This window comes from Lactuca sativa, chromosome 8, assembly GCF_002870075.4.
Source record: "Lactuca sativa cultivar Salinas chromosome 8, Lsat_Salinas_v11, whole genome shotgun sequence".
Lineage (NCBI taxonomy): Eukaryota > Viridiplantae > Streptophyta > Magnoliopsida > Asterales > Asteraceae > Lactuca > Lactuca sativa.
In genome coordinates this window covers 78,833,781-78,856,433 of record NC_056630.2, presented here as the reverse complement: position 1 = coordinate 78,856,433, position 22,653 = coordinate 78,833,781, and the positions used below count along the sequence as shown (strand labels likewise).

General features: G+C 37.2%; 2 long non-coding RNA genes across 2 annotated transcripts; both read left to right on the top strand.

Moving 5' to 3' along the window:
- The first annotated feature begins 3,856 nt into the window (after nt 1-3,856).
- On the top strand, nt 3,857-14,475 carry LOC122195256 (uncharacterized). Its single transcript, XR_006185299.1, has 3 exons — nt 3,857-3,974; nt 4,254-4,409; nt 14,164-14,475. It is a non-coding gene; the product is annotated as an uncharacterized LOC122195256 (long non-coding RNA).
- A 2,360-nt stretch (nt 14,476-16,835) lies between these two features.
- On the top strand, nt 16,836-18,232 carry LOC122195582 (uncharacterized). Its single transcript, XR_006185964.1, has 3 exons — nt 16,836-17,687; nt 17,866-17,969; nt 18,158-18,232. It is a non-coding gene; the product is annotated as an uncharacterized LOC122195582 (long non-coding RNA).
- The last annotated feature ends 4,421 nt before the right edge of the window (nt 18,233-22,653 follow it).

The following is a 22,653-nucleotide window of genomic DNA, read 5'->3' as shown; positions in this document are numbered from 1 at the left end:
TTTGGCGACCTTGCATGTAGCTACTTTTAATGCAGCCTTTCTCGCCGTGAAGCCTCCAGCCCTCAAGGCTACGAGAGTGGATACCCATGTAAGGTCCACACATGCATGTTTCTCCGACCCATCCAAAAATCAAAACATTAGCCGATCTAAGGGTTGAAATTCCTTCTGTCGGGTTAGTCAGGAAATTTATAAGATCCTATTTCTTGGCAGAAACCTCGACAAGCTTAAATATGTCGACCGAAACATCCCTAACCATATCGTGCTTGTATTTGAACCCCAAGAGTTCTTTGCAATGAACTGCATGCTCTCCAAAAGAGTCCAAACATGCCTTGTGGCACACCGGACATATCTGGTCGGCTGAGAATATTGGAATCATGAGTCGATATTTGAGGATGGTACGATACTCCACATGAGACATATGTTAGCCAAACACATCTATAGGGATAGCTAGAAGAAAATCTTGAGCATGTGGTGCATGTAAACACTAGAAAACTGCTTCATGTTGAGCCTTCATGTTGAAATGCACTTACATATCTTGGACAATTTTACTAAAAAGGGCACTCGCCAGTGTATTCTAGGATTTAGGGGGGGTGTCCTTAGTAGTAAAACTACTAAGATTAAAGTCCGGAAGCTTGTTACGAAGAAAAGCTAAGGCACAAGCATAATCAGAATCCATGCCATAAATGTTGTTATCCCATAAGATGTGGTATTGTAATACCCAAGATTGGGCCCTTGAGGAAAAAAAAGCATATGAGGTAGCCTTTACTGCTAAGTATAAATCCAAACCACCAAACCGAATGGGTAGGGAAGCAAGTCGTCAAAGCAAGGGCCACCACAAACCATAATGTCCCCAATCGCCCTGCGCAACCCATTATCGAAGAACAAGGCCGCCTCTTCCATGTGAACGGGTTGGCATGTCTTCAACCCAAAGAAAAGTTTAGCAATACCCATACAAGACTGAAATAGAAGGAGCTCACATTGCGGGTCAGATAATTGTGGAAGAAAGTGCATCAAATTCACAGCTTTTTCAACTCTCTTTATGCCTAGGCTGCTAATGAAACTAACATCTCTACTAACAGCTCCCCCGAGAAGTTTCTCCCCCAATGGCAGACTCCTGATGCCAACCGGGAATAACCCATCACACAACTTCCTACCATCACACGAGAGCCAAAAGAGCTTGGTTTTCTAGATGAATAAATGTGATGATTGAATTATAAGCTCCACATTACCTGCCGTGCACAATTAAACAATCAAACAATCTGATTTTAAACATAAGGCTAATACAAATCAGAAATAGGATGCAAAGAAAAACCAAAATTGTTCCTGTAATTCAATTCGACAAACAGGGGTCTCTAAAAGTCTAAGACCCAAAATGTTTATTCCATAATCATAAAAACGATCCTAAGGTCATAATTGTAATGTTTGTCAAGCCCTACTTATCAAAATTAAAAACATACCAAAATAAAAAGATAACTATTAAGAAAATACTAATATATATATATATATATATATATATATATATATATATATATATATATATATATATATATATATATATATATATATATATATATAAAAGTTTCATACTAAAACTCATAATTATTAATCAATTATTTTAAATAATATATTTTTAATAAATTATTAATTAAGAGATACTTTTTGTTATATAAAATTATAATCGTTGAATTAAAAAAATACGTGGAATTTTATAATGATTTAATTTCTAATATGTATTAACTTTAACTTAATTTTTATTTTAATGTTTTAATTTAATGTAATTAGAGTGGAAAATTTAAAACTTAAAATTTAAAATGGTGAATCAATACGTTGACAAGTGACATGACATCAATTAGGAGGCTTAATAGGGTGATAACAAAAACAGACTAAACCTATATATATATATATATATATATATATATATATATATATATATATATATATATATATATATATATAAACAAACAAAGAATAGTTTTCTTTTGGATATTATGAATTTTGCCACCTTATTCTCATTGTTTTAAACCTTTCCCACCTTATTTTTGTTCTTCTAAACCTTTAATCCCTCTAGTTATTATGGTTTTCAATTTCATACCTTTTTTTATCTTCTTTTGACTTTTTGACTATTTTACTGTCTTGCCTTGGTTGTTGTGTTGTTCTGATCTTCTTCTACGTTCTTCCTTTGTGCCCATGTATTTTTTTCCTTTTTTTGTTTGATGTTTGCCGTTAAGGGTCGATTTGAGTTTGGTGCACGGTAATATTTTCAAACAATCGAATACAAAGAGTAACAGATTGAGAACAACGATCACTGCAATCGATCATTTCTGCCATGTTGCTTCTCTAACTTCCAACTGTAAAAATCGAAGCCGCAGGTAAAGCGAAACCATCCGACAACAAAACATTTATTCTCACGTTATCATGGTTGTTCGACCAGAGGTCTCAAGTCAAACCTAGTCGAAGCGATGACATCATTGACCTTAATCAGCATCAAATCTCCGAACAAGTCTGATCTCACTTTGGATCCATTCTCCCCAAACGTCCCACTAAACCTAATCGCAACGATCCTGATTACATCTTAATAGTACAACCCTCCGACGAATCATTTGATACTATTCCAGAATTACTCAAGTTCCAAACCCTAAAATCTCAATCTCAAGTATAAATTTGTTGAGTTGGTTCAATTTATGATATTACTTATCTATTTTGATCGTGGAATCAACGATTGCAGGGTATAGTTTTCAATTGTAATGGAATGGTGGAAGATGAGTTCGTGGAAACCAGATACTACAATGAGATTGGTTTCCATTCACAAATAACATCACATGGTTTGTTAATAAACGATTTCATGTAATGAAACAAATAAATTTTACGTTAATTTCATTATCATCGTACAATGAGTGAGATGGAAAACGGGAAACAAGCTGCGCCGCTAAGCCTTTTTGTATGGTAAAACAAATTCTTTTAAAGACTACATCTATAGATCTAGGGGATATAACATTGATATGCATGAGCGTTGTACTCTATTAAGAAGTTCTACCGCATCCGACGCGAGGAAACCAAACATATGAAATGCAAATTGTATGAACACGTGTTGATTTTTCATGCATGATTTCTCATGTTTGGTGACTTTGTCTGTATTAGCTTTTAAAGCAGTTTGTCCCACCGTGAAACCCCCAGCCCTTAAGCCCATGTAATGAATTATAAAATTCATCCATAATTTTTGTTTCTAAATTGTGAAATGCAGACCAGTAACGAACTTTGGGAGAAGGAAAAGGAGCGACATAGTCGACTTTTGATTCTCATCCATGGTGTGGTGGGACATTAATTTTCAGCTTTCTCTCCTCTCTTCGTCTTTTCATAATTAATCATTTATTGTATTTTCTTTTTTCATTCCATTTCAACCGGCATACACATCAGAAGTTTGATAAAATGCCTGAGATAGAATTTCACTTTAGCAGCTCAAGTCGTGTTCTCAGTCTACACTATTTCTCTAGTTTTTTCTTAAATATTGTTCTTTCTCGTAATCTGTCTTACGTGGTTTGATTGTGACAAGGTTTCAAAACCTTTAAACATTGATTTTTCTTATATTAGTGTTGATGGAGGTCCCGATCATGGAAGAGGGGTAATGAAAGTGGTCAAATGGGTAATGATTTGAAAACACGTGTCACGACTAAAAGATGAACTCGGGTATTCATTTGTCATGGGTGCACTAATTTGAGATGATCATTCTTGCCTTATTAGAGATCATTGATAACTTAAAGGGTGTGGTTGGCACAATGGATAGAGTTTTTTTTTTTTTTTTCCATTCTTTGCATTCTACAAAATTTAGAATTCAAGTCGTTTTATGCATTAGTATTTTGGGCTTCTTTTCGGGGAGTTTAAAGGAATGAGAGGGTTGTCACCTGTAAAGAAAGTGGAAGTAGGGTTCCTTTCGGCAATCCGATTGTACCTTTGTGTCCCGATTTCACAATTTTTAGGTAATTTAAGAAATAAAACTTTCTGTTTTTTTCTTCTATTTTATTATTAAATTAGATAGATTCCAAACAACAAAGATACTCTTGAATTTTCCTTTATTGAATAAACAATACGATTTTTCAGATTTCTCTTCCTATTTGGTTTAATATTACTTCCTATTTTTTTAATAGGTTGTGGAATCGGATAAAATGTGATTAGTGATGTTACTCCCATGTTGCTTTCATGCCTATAACCATATTGGTTAGAAGTTAAATTAATATCCAAATCTAAGTTCTTTGTAGGTGTAACGAGGCAAAAGTAGGATTGTTGTGTCTGGGTCGGGAAGTGGAAAGAGATTGGGGACTGTTTCATGTAGCCGAGGAAATCATCCCAAGAGGTGAAATTTTAGAAGAAAGTGCAGATGTAAAATATTATCATCATAGATCGATTCCTTTGAGGTATATTTTATTTTGTTAATTACAGCATCTCAATTTCATTTCTTATTAGAAGAAAGATGGTGTCATTCTGCCATTTAAAAAAGAAAATGATTCTTTAAGTTCTATTTGCTAAGAGAAATAAAATAGGTTTTAATAATTTATGATTATAACCAAAATAATTGTCATTTTGGTTTTAATCATTTACGAATATTTATTATATATATATATATATATATATATATATATATATATATATATATATATATATATATATATATATATATATATATATATATATATATATATATATATATATATATCATTTTGGTTTTGATCGTTCATGATTATAATTAAAAATGTGTATAAATACATCACCATTAGAAATGTATTGGATTTTTTAATGTTATTGATATTTATTTAGTAATTAACAATGTACAACAGAGAAATTCGTCCTTATAGTTTGTTATTGCTTTTGGTTTTGGTTCTTTTAAGTTTCAAAGTTGCAAATTTCGTCCTTATCATAGGTTTTATTATTGATTTGGTCCATGTCAAAATTGAAAACAATGTAATACCATTTTCATTTGTCTTTTCGTTAAGTAATTTTAATACTTTAATAATTATAGAATAGGAAATAGGTCCGCTCTCTCATCACTTCATAAATTTATTCTCTAAAAATCAAAACATACACATACACATAAAATAAAACACTCACACATAATATGGGACCACAGATCGATCTTTCAGTAAAGCATCAACCACCTTCCTATCCAAATACCAATACCATCTACTAATACCACCAGAGGCCCTTTAAACGCCGCACTGGTCTGGTAATCCCTATACACACAACCCTAACCCTACCCTAGGGTTCTTCTGTCAATCCGCCGACAAGCATTGATTTGGTTGTGCAAATTTAACATGATAACTTCTAAGATATGTCTAGGACCCTACTTCAACTTCCTTTCCAAACCACCCACTAACCTCTTCCATTAACTTCATGTTCAGGTCCTCATCAAAAACTTCCTTCTACAATTAATGTAACACCCAAATTTTCAAGATAATTTTTCACATTTTATAAAACACATTTTCATTCATAATTGTTATAAAAACACCATTGTATCACGTAGTCAAAACATAATATCACATCCCAAGATCAAAATATAAAAACTCCTCGTGTGTATAACGATCAAGTTGGCGCCTTCCCGTGATCCTCACTAGTACCTGAAACACATAACACAACACTGTAAGCATAAATGCTTAGTGAGTTCCCCAAAATACCACACACAACACATATTAGCCACTCGAGGCTATAACTCTATTTGACCCTCTGGTCAATGTGTTTCAGTGGGACCCTCCAATCCCATAACTCTGTGGGCCTTCTGGCCCTAACTCTATGGACGTTCCGGTCCTAACTCTGTAAACTCTGTAACATACATAGCATAAAGCACATAGAAATCACATCATGCAAGAACATACAAATACTTTGTCTCATAACTCTAATAGTATAGTGAGAAAACTCACCTCGGGTAACTCGGTAAACCTCAAACTCTGAAATACTGCACTAGCCTTCGCCTATTCATAAAATAGTTACTCTAATTCATACAACTTCTAAAGGCTAGGCCAGCCCTTCTCTATAAATCCTCTAAGAAGGGTAAAAGACCATCTTACCCCGTTAGTGACTCATAAGTCCAACCACTGACTAAACCCTAATAGTCAACAAAGTCAACGGTCAGCATTGACCGGACTCGCCGAGTGCACTAGGGTGACTCGACGAGTACACGCCTGCCCTCTTCGCCCTTGGTCCTCTCTTGACTCGCTGAGTCAACCCTATACTCCCCGGGTCGTCACATGTCGCGAGTCTCGGGGCAACTCGACTCAACTCGTCGAGTCCCTTATGGGCTCGACGAGTTTCTCCCATGAAAACTCTCAAAAGATCTCTTGAGGCTAGATCTGCTTCACCAAACAGTAAATCCATCTTTCTAACACTCAAAAGTCACGTAAAGGTGCAACCTTTACGTGCATGCAACCCATATCGAGCCTCAAATGGAGAAATAACTCTAGAAATGGCAACCTAGTCTCCAATTGCTTGCTTGCTTGCAAAAAGCTAGAGCGTAGTGACTCTATGGACCTCTCAAGGCCCAGATCTGATATCATCAACACAAAGGAGACCTCATACTCCCTAGATCTCATAAAAAGGGGAGATAAAAACCCTAAAATCATGGGATCTATCATAACAACACAAAATAGAAGGAATTATACCTCCAAAGTTGAACTCTCAAGATGAACAGCTCCAATCCAAGCTCCTTTCTCGGTTTAGATGGATCCTCTCTTCTTTCTCTATCAAAATCACCCCAAAAATGCATATTATAAGCCCTTTCTTGCACTCAAGCCTTTCCTCTCTCTCTAGGGTTTCTCTAGAACAAGGTGGCCGCAAATGATGGCCATAAGGGCCTTTAAATAGGGCACAATCCCCGAAAATTAGGGCTTCATTTAACAGCGCGGACTCGCCGAGTCCACTCATTAATCCAGGTTGGCAATGTGCGATTCCACTCGGCGATTCTGAGCGCCTACTCGCCGAGTCCCTCTATAAAATTTAACGATAATACTTAAAATAAGATACCTGGGAATCTGATGTTACAATTCTCCCCTACTAGAATCAGACTTCGCCCTCGAATTCCTGCTCAATAAACAACTTTGGATGCTGCTCCTGCATCTCCGACTCCCGCTCCCAGGTCAGCTCGGACCCCTTCTGATGTTGCCACTGGACCTACACCAATGACACCTCCTTGTTCCTCAGAACCTTGATCTTCTGATCCCGAATCACGATTGGCCTCTTCGCATATTTCAAGCCTGCATCCACCTGAATATCCTCCAGTGGCACCACTACCGACTCATCGGCTATACACTTCCTCAACTGAGACACGTGGAAGGTATCATGAATCTGGCTCAGCTCCACAGGTAGCTCCAATCGATATGCTACCCTGCCCACCCTCGCGGTCACCCTGAACGGACCGATGTACCGGGGCCCCAGCTTGCCCCTCTTCCTGAATCGTATCACTCCTTTTCCAAGGAGATACCTTCAGGAGTACGAAGTCCCCTACTTGGAACTCAATCTCGGATCGTCGTCGGTCCGCGTAACTCTTCTGACGACTCTGAGCCGTTAGTAACCTCTGTCTAACCTGTTGTATCTGCTCTGACGTCTGAAGCACTATCTCAGTGCTACCCATCACACGCTGCCCTACCTCTCCCCAGCAAATAGGAGTCTGACACCTCCTCCTATACAACAACTCGAAGGGAGGCATACCAATACTAGAATAGTGGTTGTTGTTGTACGAAAACTCAGATAATGGCAGATATGTGTCCCAACTTCCTCCGAAGTCCAACATACATGCTCAGAGCATGTCCTTGAGCGTCTGAATCGTCCGCTCACTCTGTCCGTCCGTCTGGGGGTGGTAGGCGGTACTGAAATGCAACCTTGTACCCAACTCCTCATGGAACTTCTTCCAGAACTTGGAAGTGAAACGCACATCCCGATCTGACACAATCGAGATCGGTACGCCATGCCGCGATACCACCTCCCTCACATACACCTCTGCCAGCCTCTCTGCGGAAGAGCTCTCATAGATAGCAAGAAAATGAGCGCTCTTCGTCATCCAGTCGACGATCACCCAAATTGCATCGACGCCTCTCGCAGTCCTCGTTAATTTGGTGATAAAATCCATGGAAATTTGTTCCCACTTCCACTGGGGAACCTCAAGTGGCTGCAACTTGCCATGCGGACACTGGTGCTCGGCGTTAACCCTGCGACAGGTCAAGCGCCTCTCTACAAACCAAGCCACATCCCTCTTCATACAGGGCCACCAATAGTCTCTTTTCAGGTCCAAATAAATCTTAGTGGCCCCGGGATGGATCGAAAACCTCGACCTGTGCGCCTCCTCCATCAAAATGGCACGTGCTCCACCCTCATACGGTACCCAAATCCGGCCCTGAAAGGTCATAAGCCCCCGAATATCGGCAATGAACTCAGATATCTGACCAATCACCCACTCTCGCTTGCGGTTCTCCGGCCTCATGGCCTCCACTTGGGCCTCCCGAATGGTGTCCAACACCGGAGTCATCACTGTCAACCTCATAAAAACATCTCTCAAAGGGGCACTCTCTGCTCTGCGACTTAAAGCATAGGCTACCACATTAGCCTTGCCCGGGTGGTACATGATCTCACACTCATAATCCTTTACCACGTCCAACCATCTCCTCTGACGCATGTTCAGGTTGGGCTGATCCATCAGATACTTCAAGCTCTTGTGGTTCGTGTATATGGTACACCGAACCCCATACAAATATTGACACCAGATCTTGAGGGTGAACACCACAGCCCCCAACTCCAGATCATGCGTAGGATACCTCGTCTCATGAGGCTTCAGCTGCCTTGATGCGTATGCTATCACATACCCTCTCTGCATCAGCACCGTGCCCAGACCCGATATCGACGCGTCACAATATACCATAAAGTCCTCCATTCCCTCCAGAAGGGCCAACACTCGGGCTTCGCACAATCTCTGGCGAAGTGTCTCAAATGAGGTCTGCTGCTCCGGGCCCCAACTGAAAGCCACGCCCTTCTGAGTCAGCCTGGTGAGAGGAACCGTAATCCTGGAGAAATCCTGAATGAATCTCCGATAATATCCGGCCAACCCCAGGAAACTCCTGATCTCCGAAGGGGATCTCTGTACCTCCCAGCTCATCACCACCTCAATCTTGGCCGGATCGACCAATATCCATTCTGGTTGACGAGGTGCCCTAGAAACTGGACCTCCCGTAACCAGAAATTACACTTCGAGAATTTTGCGTACAGCCTCTCCGATCTCAGAACTCCGAGGATCTCCCTCAAATTCTCCTCATTCTGCTCTCTGGACATCGAATACACCAATATATCATCAATGAACACGATTACCGAATGATCCAACATCGGCCTGCACACCCCGTTCATGAGATCCATGAACACCGTCGGTGCATTGGTGAGCCCGAAAGGCATCACCACGAACTCATAATGCCCATAACGAGTCCTGAACGCCGTCTTCTGGATATTCTCATCATGCACCCTCATCTGATGATGTCCAAACCTCAAATCAATCTTGGAGAACCAAGACGCTCCCTGCAACTGATCGAACAAATCGTCGATCCTCGATATGGGGTAACGGTTCTTGACCGTCAGCTTGTTCAACTCCTAGTAATCAATGCACATCCGGTGTGAATCATCCTTCTTCTTGACAAAAAGGATCGGCGCTCCCCACGATGAGCTACTCGGCCGTATAAACCCCTTCCCCAGCATCTCCTGAAGCTGCGAGGACAACTCCTGCATCTCTGGAGGTGCAAGGCGGTAGGGCGCCTTAGCGATAGGCGCTGCCCCCGGAACCAAGTCAATACGAAACTCCACCTGCCTCTCGGGAGGCACACTCGACAACTCCTCGGGGAAAACGTCTGGGAACTCACGCACTATCGGGACCTCATCGACCGACCTCGGTCTCTCTGCACCTATCCTCGTATCCATCACATAAGCCACATACCCACTACAACCATACTGTAGACTCTGCCTCGCTCTCGCGGCTGAACAAAATACCGACCCAGAACGGGTACCCTCGCCATAAACCGTAAGAACTCCCCCACTAGGGTCTCATATGGTCACCAGCTGTCGCTCGGAGTTGATAACCGCTCCAAAACTACTCAACCAGTCCATGCCCACGATGACACAGACATCTCCCATAGGAATCGGGACCAAATCAATCAGAAACTCAACGCCGAATATCTCGAGTATACATCTTCGAATCACATCAGTGGCATACACTGCTCTCTTGTCAGCTATGGAAACTCGTAAGGGTCGACTCAACGCCTCATGACAAATACCGATGTGCTGACTAAAGGCTAACGACACAAAAGACCGACTCGCACCCGAGTCAAATAACACCAAAGCAGGCACAGAACACACAAGAAATGTAGCTACGCATATCACAATATAAGCATAACACCACAAACTCAGAATAAACATATGAAAGAATACATACCAGCCACAACATCGGGTGTTGCGCGGACATCCTCCACTGTCAACTGGAAGGCTCTCCCACGAGCCTTCGGTGCCTCGGCCTTCACCGGCCGACTCTCTGCAGCTTGAACAGCAGTAGGGACAAACCCCTGAGAAGCTCCCTGAGCTGACCCTCGCAACTGCGGGCACTCGGCCTTCTGGTGTCCAGTATGGTTGCAGTGAAAACAAACTGCAAACCCCTTGGGGCAATCCTTGGCCATATGCCCCTCCTTGCCACACTTGTAGCAAGACCCTGCTCTGCACACCCCCTCATGACTCTTGCCGCACTTGCCACAAGTGCGGCCCTTCTAGTTCCCAGATCTCGAATCGGGGGGCTTAGCCCGCTTGGCGACCGGCTGGGACTACGTCGGTTGCCGATCGCTCCCCTGAGACTCCGCCTGCTCCCTGGCCTGAGTCTCTAGCTCAATCTCCCTCTTCCGGGCATTTTCCTGAAGCTCGGCAAATATCCGGTACGTCGAGTTCGCCACGAACTCGCGGATGTCACTCCTCAAAATGCTCAAATACCGGCTCATACGTGCCTTCTCAGAAGACACGTGCTCAGGGCAAAACATCGCCCTCTCATGAAACATCCTGGTGATCACAGTAACAGACTTTGTACCCTGCTTGAGGGTCAAGAACTCCTGGGCCAATCTCTCCTTTTCCACCGGGGGAACGTACTCATCACGGAACATAGCGGTGAATCTCTCCCAGGTCACCACAGCAAGCTCTGCAGAAAAATAGTGTGCTGTCAAAAACTTCCACCAATCCTTCGCCCCCAAGCGAAGCTGGTTCAGCGCGAACCGAACCCTCAGATGCTCCAGACATGAACATGTGTAGAAGCACCCCTCAATGTCAGAGATCCACCTCATCGCAACTATCGGATCCTAAGTCCCATCAAACTCTGGTGGCTTCGTGTTGCTGAACTCCCGGTACAGCAACGCGTCACCCCCCTTGGCCTGGCAGCAGTAATGGCCGCAGTGGCTGCAGCAACAGCAACATCAGTAAGAGCAGCATAACACTCATCAAAAGTCTCGATAAGGGTGGTCTTCATAGACCTGAACATCTCTGGAATCTCAACACGGATGGCAGCAACCACCTCATCATGAATCATCTGGCAGAGCTCCTCATCGCTCACACCCACCTCACTAGTCCATGGCCTGTGGAGTATCCCCACCATGATGTCTCTCTGAAATACAACACAAAATATCAGATACTTTCTCGAGTGTACACACACTCGATATCCCAATCCTACTTGATCCCTGGTACCCAAAGGATTCTTACTTGGGTTGCGCACTGATCTAGTGTCTTTGGTAGTACGGGCCCAATACTACCGTCCACACCGCATCAATATTCACCCCAAGTCCTCCTCCTAGGATCCCAAATCCCAAGTACTCTACTCTCTCTCTCTCTCTATGCACAGTCTACTCTCAAGTAGATCTCTCATGAGCTCCTCGCTACTATCTATTCACTCTCAAGCATCTCATAGCAGCAAAATCCCTAGGCTAAGGCATCACAAATCAGGACACTCTAGTCCTAATAAGAATAGCTAGCCTACTCTAGCATGCATATCATATCATAACATATCTCATAACTCATAATGTAAGGGTATTTTGGGAAATTACCATTCGGGCGCTGGCTGATCGTACACACTGCTCTGCTTTGCTCTTTCAAAAACTTTTTACTCTTGAGAAAATTTTGTAAATTTTATTTTGAAAATTTCCCAAATCCTCAGTTTGAGTTCAGATACGCCCGAAGGTGTACCCGAATCCCTCAAACCAAGGCTCTGATACCAACTTGTAACACCCAAATTTTCAACATAATTTTTCACATTTTATAAAACACATTTTCATTCATAATTGTTATAAGAACACCATTGTATCACATAGTCAAAACATAACATCACATCCCAAGATCAAAATATAAAAACTCCTCGTGTGTGTAACGATCAAGCTGGTGCCTTCCCGTGATCGTTACTGGTACCTAACGAGGCTGTAACTCTGTTTGACCCTCTGGTCAATGTGTCTCAGTGGGACCCTCCAGTCCCATAACTCTGTGGGCCTTCTGGCCCTAACTCTATGGATCTTCCAGTCCTAACTCTGTAAACTCTGTAACATACATAGCATAAAACACATAGAAATCACATCATGCAAGAACATACAAATACTCTGTCTCATAACTCTAATATTATAGTGAGAAAACTCACCTCAGGTAACTCGGTAAACCTCGAACTCTGAAATACTGCACTAGCCTTCGTCTATTCACAAAATAGTTACTCTAATTAATACAAATTCTAAAGGCTAGGCCAGCCCCTCTCTATAAATCCTCTAAGAAGGGTAAAAGACCATCTTACCCCGTTAGTGACTCATAAGTCCAACCACTGACTAAACCCTAATAGTCAACAAAGTGAACGGTCAGCATTGACCGGACTCGCCGAGTGCACTAGGGTGACTCGACAAGTACACGCCTGCCCTCTTCGCCGTTGGTCCTCTCTTGACTCGCTAAGTCAACCCTATACCTCCTGGGTCATCACAGGTCGCGATTCTCGGGGTAACCCGACTCGACTCGTCGAGTCCCTTATGGGCTCGGTGAGTTTCTCCCATGAAAACTCTCAAAAGATCTCTTGAGGCTAGATCTGCTTCACCAAACAGTAGATGCATCCTTTAACACTCAAAAGTCATGTAAAGGTGCAACCTTTACGTGCATGCAACCCATATCGAGCCTCAAATGGAGAAATAACTCTAGAAATGGCAACCTAGTCTCCAATTGCTTACTTGCTTGCAAAAAGCTAGAGGGTAGTGACTCTATGGACCTCTCAAGGCCCAAATCTGATATCATCAACACAAAGGAGACCTCATACTCCCTAGATCTCATAAAAAGGGGAGATAAAACCCCTAAAATCATGGGATCTATCATAACAACACGAAATAGAAGGAATTATACCTCCAAAGATGAACTCTCAAGATGAACAGCTCCTTTCTCGGTTTAGATGGATCCTCTCTTCTTTCTCTATCAAAATCACCCCAAAAATGAAGATTATAAGCCCTTTCTTGCACTCAAGCCTTTCCTCTCTCTCTCTCTCTCTCTTTAGAGTTTCTCTGGAACAAGGTGGCTGCAAATGACGGCCATAAGGGCCTTTAAATAGGGCACAAGCCCCAAAAATTAGGGCTTCATTTAATAGCGCGGACTCGCCAAGTCCACGCATGGACTCGCCGAGTCCACTCATTAAACCAAAGTAGCAATGCGCGATTCCACTCGGCGAGTCTGAGCGCCTACTTGCTGAGTCCCTCTATAAAATTTAACGATAATACTTAAAACAAGATACCTGGGAATCCGGATGTTACAATTAAATAAGGGAAAACATCATTAGAACTTTCCTTGACAAGGTGTATGAAGGAGCCACATTAGTGGCAATCAAACATGTTGAAGACGCCATGGTATCTACCGGTGTTGATGAACAGAACTGGGGCGTGGACTAGATCTTGGGGTTCGATTGTAAGAGAAATACAGACAAACGATGCTTCGTGGTGGCTTGATTTGAAATGGAACATCGTTAGATTTTCCGGCTATAAGCTCAACGTCTTTAGTTATTCGACTATAATGATGACATTTTTTATTCAACCTTCAAGATCTCGCCATTTTTCAATCTAATAGAGTAACTTATAATTTTGATTATGAATCGATGGAATTTACCATGTGTTTCAGATGATGGAATTGGAGGGTAATTTTGATGCTAATTGTTTGATAATTACGGAAGGGGGAGTTTTATCAGAGGGAGCTAAACATGTAAAGATAAAATTGAAGAGTCTTAAAGTTGTTTCGAGGTGTCTGTCGAAGAAAATTCCACCAAAAATGGTCACAAAAATCTATCCACAATGCAGCTTAAAGTTATAGTGTGTTGTGTGTATGTGAGAAAGAAATTGAGTTTAATTTGCATGTATAGATCATCTATTATGTGTGAGTGTTTTATTTTCATTGTATGTGTGTGTTTTAATTTTCAGGGAATAATCTTAAGATGGGATGAAGATTGAAGAAGATGATGGGAAAAGAGAAAGGACCCATTTCCTATTTTATTATTTTTAAAATGTTAAAATTATTTAACAAAAATAAAAAACAAATGAAAAGGGTGTAACAATCTTTTCAATTTGGGATAATGACTTGAAAGGGTAATGAACTTTTGACTTTTTTCACATTTAGTCACTAAATCTTTTTTCATTATCTATTTGCCATTGAACTATTGAAACTGTTCACATTTTACCCTTATGACCGGCTGTTACCGGTCATAAGGGTAAAATGTGAACAGTTTCAATAGTTTAGTGGCAAATAGATAACGAAAAAAAGTTTAGTAACTAAATATGAATAAAATTGAAAGTTTGTTTCCCTCTAAAAAGTTCAATGACTAAATGTGAACAAACTTCCTCTTGTATTATGTTTTAGCAAATTATTTATTTTTGTTAAATTGTAGCAACATTTGTTGATGTAGAAATCTATGAAATTAAAAAAAAAAAAAAACAAAACAAAACACTGAAAATATATTAAAAAAAACAAAAAACCGAAACCGAAATAAAAAACCAATGGTTTGACATTTTCCAAAATAAAAAATCAAAATTTCCAATCTGATTTTGGTTTTACAAAAAAATGAACCATTCTCACTGATGTGAATTATGACCATTGGTTTGACATGCGGAATTTATGACATCCCATGAATACGTAGTTACAACATCGTCTGAACTCGTAATCCATAGTAAGGGGTTAGAGTATCATCGCATGAATACGTAGTTACAACATCGCCTGAACTCGTAATTCATCACCTACAGGTTATGGGCCTGCTAGTGTTTCCACTGGGTTGTCTAGAATAGTCCGTGGTCGCGATCTATACTCTGGTAGATGACTACATCGCCACATTTCCGGTTAAGGTTATGGTATCGCCTTTCATCCTACATCACTTATTCATCATCATCTATTTACCTAATTATCCTCACCTATCTCTCATCATTTTATTTCATCACACACCAACTATTTCATCTACCAATGTTTCATCCGCAACATATTTGTAGATATAAAATAAATATACCGTTTAAATCTTTTAAAACATGTATAAAATCGTTCATCCAGCATAGACAACAAGTATTCAAATAATATGCACACATAGCACGTAATTTATATAAAATACTTCATATCTATGTGTAAGCTGAAAGTAACTATATATACCATAAAAATCCCATAAATGCTTCCAAACTTCAAACCCCAAGGTTTACTCTACTAAAGCTTCATATTCTCGGCTCTCTGGACCTAGAAGGGTCTAGATCTATAACATCAACTTACAAGAGGGGTTTGAGGCATTCAAAACCCCAAAGATGAAGTGATTTAAGCCCTAACCCCAAAATGGAATCTACACAATAGGGAAGGAAAGGGGTTCATTTTTGTACCTCATAATGAAGCTCCTTGTTTGAATAACTCAGAACAATAACCTTCTTTGGTCCCTCTTGCTGGAACTCTTCTCCTTTCTTGCAAAATCACACCAAAAAGCTCAAGATAGCTCTTCCTCTCACTCTACACACTCAAGCTCGCTAGGGTTCTCACTTATGGGAAAGGTAGTCGCAATTGAAGGCCATAAGTGCCTTTAAATATGGCTCGGGCCCAAAGATTTAAGGTTTCTGCCAACAACGTGGACTCGGCGAGTCGCCTCACCGACTCGTCAAGTTCATTCATTAATATGAGTCATCAGTCGCGACATTACTCGACAAGTTGAGGCGTCAACTTGTCGAGTCTCTCTTCTTAACTCAAAAGAAAAATACTTAAATTATGATACCTGTAAATCCGGATGTAAAATTTTGTTTTTTTTATTTCATAGATTTCTTCATCAACAAATGTTGCTACAATTAAACAAAAATAAATAATTTGCTAAAACATAATACAATAGGAAGTTTGTTCACATTTAGTCATTGTACTTTTTAGAGGGAAACAAAATTTCGATTTTGTTCACATTTAGTCACTAAACTTTTTTTCGTTATCTATTTGCCACTAAACTATTGAAACTGTTCACATTTTGCCCTTATGGCCGGTAACAGTCGGTCATAAGGGTAAAATGTGAATAATTTCAATAGTTCAATGACAAATAGATAACGAAAAAAAGTTTAGTGACTAAATGTGAACAAAGTCGAAATTTCGTTACCCTTTCAAGTCATTATCCCTTTCAATTTCATGGACAAAATCCACAATCAAAACTACCGATAAATATGGACTTTACAGTTTTGAAACTTTAAGGACCAAAGTTGTAATGTCCAAAAAAAAAAACCAAATAAAAATTTCATTTTAAACAAAAGCAAAATCATTACAAATCATATTAAAGTATCATCGACCCTGATCAGCAGCTTCAAATCTCCGAACAAGTCTGATCTCACTTTGATTCCATCCTCTCTAAACGTTGATAATATTCCAGAATTCCTCAAGTTCATCGACCCTGATCAGTAGCTTCAAATCTCCAAAAAAGTATCATCGACCCTGATTAGCATCAAATCCCTGAACAAGTCCGATCTCACTTTGATTCCATTCTCTCTAATTGCAGCAACCCCGATTACATCTCAACATTACAACCCTCTGACCTGTTGATAATATTCTAGAATTCGTCAAGTTCCAAACCCTAAAATCTCAATGTCAAATATAAGTTTGTTGAATTTCTTCGGTTTATGATATTACTTATCTATCTTATGATAAATTTGTGGAATCGACGATTACAGGGTTTGAAACCCTCTTTTTTTTTTTCTTAAATACTGTTCTTTCTCACAATCTGTCTTACGTGGTTTGATTGTGACAAGGTTTGAAATCCTATGAACATTGATATTGTTTTTTTTATATTAGTGTTGATGGAGTTTCGAGCATGAACGAGGGGTAATGAAAGAGGTCAAATGGGTAATGATTTGAAAACGTTTCTCCTAGTGAGAGACTCTCTGCGTCTTTCTATTTTGTGGTTTTTTTCCACAAGATATATCAATAAAATTCTTATGGGATGTATACTTACCTTCCTTTTCTTTGGTCCTGAAGTTCCTCTTAATTAAGACTTGGCCACTATTTGTTGTCCTTATAAAAGCCAACCTCATTTGATTTGCCTTTGATTCTTATTGTGGTACCTTGATTTTCTGTAATAGGGGTTGGAGCTTGAAAAACCATAGCCAATTTATGGTATTGCTTCATGGAAAATACATGTCACAACTAAAAGATGAACTTGGGTATTCACTTGTCATTAGTACACTAATTTCAGATGATCATTCTTGCCTTATTAGAGATCATTGACAACTTAAAGGGCGTGGTCATCTCAATGGATAGAGTTTTTTTTCCATTATTTGCATTCTAGAAAATTTAGAATTCAAGTGGTTTTATGCATTAGTATTTTGGGCTTCTTTTCAGGAAGTTTGAAGGAATGAGAGGGTTGCCACCTTTAGAGAAAGTGATAGTAGGGTTCCTTTCGGCTGTCCAAATGTACCTTTGTGTCCTGATTTCACAATTTTTAGGTAATTTAAGAAATAAAACTTCTTGTTTTTGTTTTTTTTCCTATTAAATTAGTTAGATTCCAAACATAAAACAATACAATTTTTCGGATTTTGCTTCCTATTTGGTTTCATATTGCCTCCTATTTTTTTAGAAGTTTGTGAAATCCAATAAAATGTGATCATTAATGTTACTCTCATGTTTCTTTCAGGCCTAGAACCATATCTGTTTGAGGTATATGTTATTCCGTTTATTACATCATCTGAATTTCATTTCTTATTACAACAAACATGGTGTCATTCTACTATTTAAAAATGAAAATGATTTCTTTAAGTTCTATTTGTTAATAGATATAAAGTAGGTTTTAATAATTTATGATTATAACCAAAATAATTGTCATTTTGATTTTAATCATTTATGAATATAACCAATATATATATATATATATATATATATATATATATATATATATATATATATATATATATATATCCGGTAAAAAAAATTTGGTAGGTAGTTAAGAAGTTTTTTTTTTCTATATATTTTTTTGACAAACATAATAACTGAATGACTAGATGAATAAAAAATAACATGATTCATAAAAAAATCTCTCAAAAAAACATATCGATGATTCATTTATACAATGATTTTGTTGTTATTCATTAAAATCGTCATAAAAGTGAAATTTTCTTAGTTTACTTAAAAATAAATCATGTAGATGTTTTTTTGGTAATTTTTTCTTGTGAATCATCTTACAAATGAATCATCTAATGATTTTTTTTTGTTCGCTAAAAAAATATGTAGAAAAAAAACTTTTTACCTTTCTTCCGAAATTTTCCTTCTTATTTGATATTGACTCTCTCTCTCTCTCTCTCTCTCTCTCTCTCTTTCTATATATATATATATATATATATATATATATATATATATATATATATATATATATATATATAGGTTATTTTTTTTACTAATTATGGTGTGCCAGAATGCACAGATCTGGACCAACGGATGAAATTAATCAATGAACATGATTTGAGAGTGTATGATATTACAATGGGATAACATGTACCATATAATCATACAAATTTTAGTAAAAGGATATTTTAGACTATTAACTACATTTTTAAAAGGAAATTTTTGGATTTTTTGGGATAATTAATTCTCCTAATTTTAAAAATCTGGAATTTTTTTTAAGTAATTCAATTTTAATTCTAACGTAATTTGTAAACATAACCAATTTTATTTTGTCAGAATATTTTTTTATTATAATGATGTTCTTTTAGAATTTTATTCTATTAAAATTTTATTAAAGAATAACATAATTCTTGAATCTGAGGTTGAAAAATAACAACATTCTAATATATTCTTATACATTTAAACTTAAATACAAATTCATATATATTCTTGCAGACTAAAAGCCTTATATATTTTAATATAATTATACATATTCTAAAAGAATATCCACAAAAATGAATAAAATTATTAAAAAATAACAACATTCTTAAATTGTGAGTATGATCAAACTTTATTCATTCTTCAAGTTATTCGTATTAGGTCTTCAACACATTCTTCTAGGCATTCTTATCACAAATACAACAAAAACTAATAATGGTTAAAAACATATTACTTGCAGTTAACTATCACTTTATATATTCTTGTAGAATACATAGAACATGACAAAATACATAGAATACATGCTGACAGAATATATAGATTATATTTTGGCAGAATACATTTTGATAGAACACATTGAATACGTTGAAAATTATCGTATTTACTGCTAATATAATCTTAGATTCCAAATATACAATAATGAGGGACAATATAAATTGGAATTTAAAATCACAAATTGAACCAAAATAATACACAGACAAATTATTTACCTTTTTAAACAATTACAAAAAACATGTGTGGCTAGTAATTTTGACAGAATGCATACCACAAGGTTAAATTCTTTAGATTCTCTTTCAGGCATTTCAACAAACACTTGTTAGACATTATCATCAAACAAGCCAAAATTCATCTAAAACAGTTAATTAAGTTAGAATAATAATGTGGGTGCTAGGTGTGTATCAACAAATTATGACCATAATCCTTATAAATAGCCAAAGAAATCATCAAAAAAAAAATGTTAAAAGCCAATATGCATATAACATATGCAATACAATCATGTTAAAACAATTAATTGAAAAAAAAAGCTAGTGTGAATGAGATATTTTCTAAAGTCAAAATTGATAAGCCTTGGAAATCAAAAATGATAGGAAAGAACGAACATTACCATTTTCAAAAGAAATTTGATTGCAAAATCAGAAATTAAGTTTAAAAATTAGAAATTAAGTTTAAGAACATACCAGGGATCGGATGTTGGTGTACGGCGACAGCTATGGACCGATTTTGGTGATGGAATACGAAGCTGACGATGGAGAGGGAGGAAGAAGAAGATACGGAAGTGGCAAGATGAGGGATACAAAGGTGTGTTTGTGACGATGATGATTGTTCAATGGTCGATGGTTATAAAGAATAGATATCAGGTCAACATATTTATTTTGTTTCCTTAATTGTAGGGATTTAATTAAATGATCTCATTAATTACAAGTGCAAAAAACCAGAAATACCATTATTTATTTATTTAATTATTGAGAAATTAAATATCCTCCTACTTTTTATTCCTACATATCCTCCTACCCAATGAAATGGTGACATGTGTAACATTTAATGCTTATTTAATGAGATTTAATGATATTTTAAGATACTAATATAACAAATGTCATCATTTAAATGGGTAGGAGGATATGTAGGATTAAAAGGTAGGAGGATATTTAATTTCTCTTAATTATTTGCTAATTTCTGATTAGTGCATTTAGGAACACAATAGTTGCTAGAAATATTTGAACCTATATCATTTTGGTTTTGATCGTTCATAATTATAATATGTCTAATATGCATCACTATTAGAAATGTATTGGATTTTTTTTATTTAATTAATGTTATTGATATTTATTTAATAATTGACAGTGTATAATATACACAGAAAACAAAGATCATTCGGTGAGTCAATATTTGAGTGCTAAATTGAATACCATATTTGGAAAATTGAGTTAGGAATCTATATAGTTTTGGTGTTACACTTGGAAATTGTATGTTTCTCACACTTACTTTCACTCTTAACTCCATTATTTTTCTAGATTATAGGGATAACTGTTGGTTCATCAAATACAACCATTTTAGGTCTTTTATTCTAACAATTTTAGTCGCCAATGAGGTAAATACTTATGATCGGATAAAATTAGTAATTTTGGAATATCCTATGGAAGTAGTGAATGTATGATTTTTATTGCTCATTAGATGTCCGTTTTCCTCTACTAGTCCCTTTATTTGATATTGGATGTTAAAAATGATAAGATCATAGAAAGTATGGTTCGAAGTTCAAACATCTTTCTCAAGAAACCTCAAGTTTGCAAAAGCTTTATTACTAGGTTTAGAACAATAAGTAACATCTATTTATGTAGCATTCACAATCATTAGGTTGTAATTTTGTCAATTCTTCTATTGGAGCATACCTTGGTAATACATTTAAAGATCTTAACAAAAGGCGGGTAAATGGAACAAAAAACACTCTTTTTATACAAAAATTCGATTTTGACATTGTGTTTTTTTGTGTCAATTTTGACACTGTGTTTTCCAATTTGTTACAATTCAGACCACTTGACCGGTTAACAAGGTTACATGCTGACGTGGCATGATGACGTGTCAGTTTTGATGACGTGGCATGCTGATGTGTCAAAATTGATTTTTTTTCCACAAAAAACATTAAGTTTTCGTTTTTTTTTTTTTTTTTCGATTTTGACACTAAGTTTAATTTTTTATTTCTATTTTGACACTATGTTTTTTTTGTTCCAATCGAACATCATTTATCAAATTTTGTTCAATTTTTTCTATTTCCATTTGATACCGTATAAATATATTTTTTCGATTAAAATTTTAAACTGTATAAACATATTTTTTTTCTTTTAAAAACCACATTTTTATTTAAATACAATGTGTTTTTTTTCTTACATTCAAAGCATTAGTTATATCATGAGAATCAAACTAACCATAAGCTTCTAATAAGATGTAAAAATTTGATGGGTTGCAAACTTGATATCCGAGTTTTGATCGACTACACGCCTCCAAACCTCCAAACACATTTTAAAGTTACATATTTAATATAAAATACAATTTTTATATAACTAATACATATTTATACATAAAAATATGGTTTGAGTGTAAAAAAAATGTGTTTATACAAAACTATGGTTTTTAAATGAAAAAAAAAACATATTTATACGGTTTAAATGTATTAAAAAAATATTTATATGGTTTCAAATAGAAAATTGTCAACATTGAATAAAATTGGAAAAAATGATGTTCGATTTGGAACAAAAAAACATAGTGTCAAAGTTGAAAGAAAAATTAAACTTAGTGTCAAAATCGAAAAAAAATGAAAACTTAGTGTTTTTTGTGAGAAAAAAAAGTCAATTTTGACATGTCAGCATATCATATCAGCATGCCACGTCATCAAAATCGACACGTCACCATGCCACGTCAGCATGTAACCTGGTTAACCGGTCAAGTGGTCAGAATTGTAACAAATTGGAAAACACAGTGTCAAAACTGACACAAAAAAAACACGGTGTCAAAATCGAATTTCTGTATAAAAATAGTGTT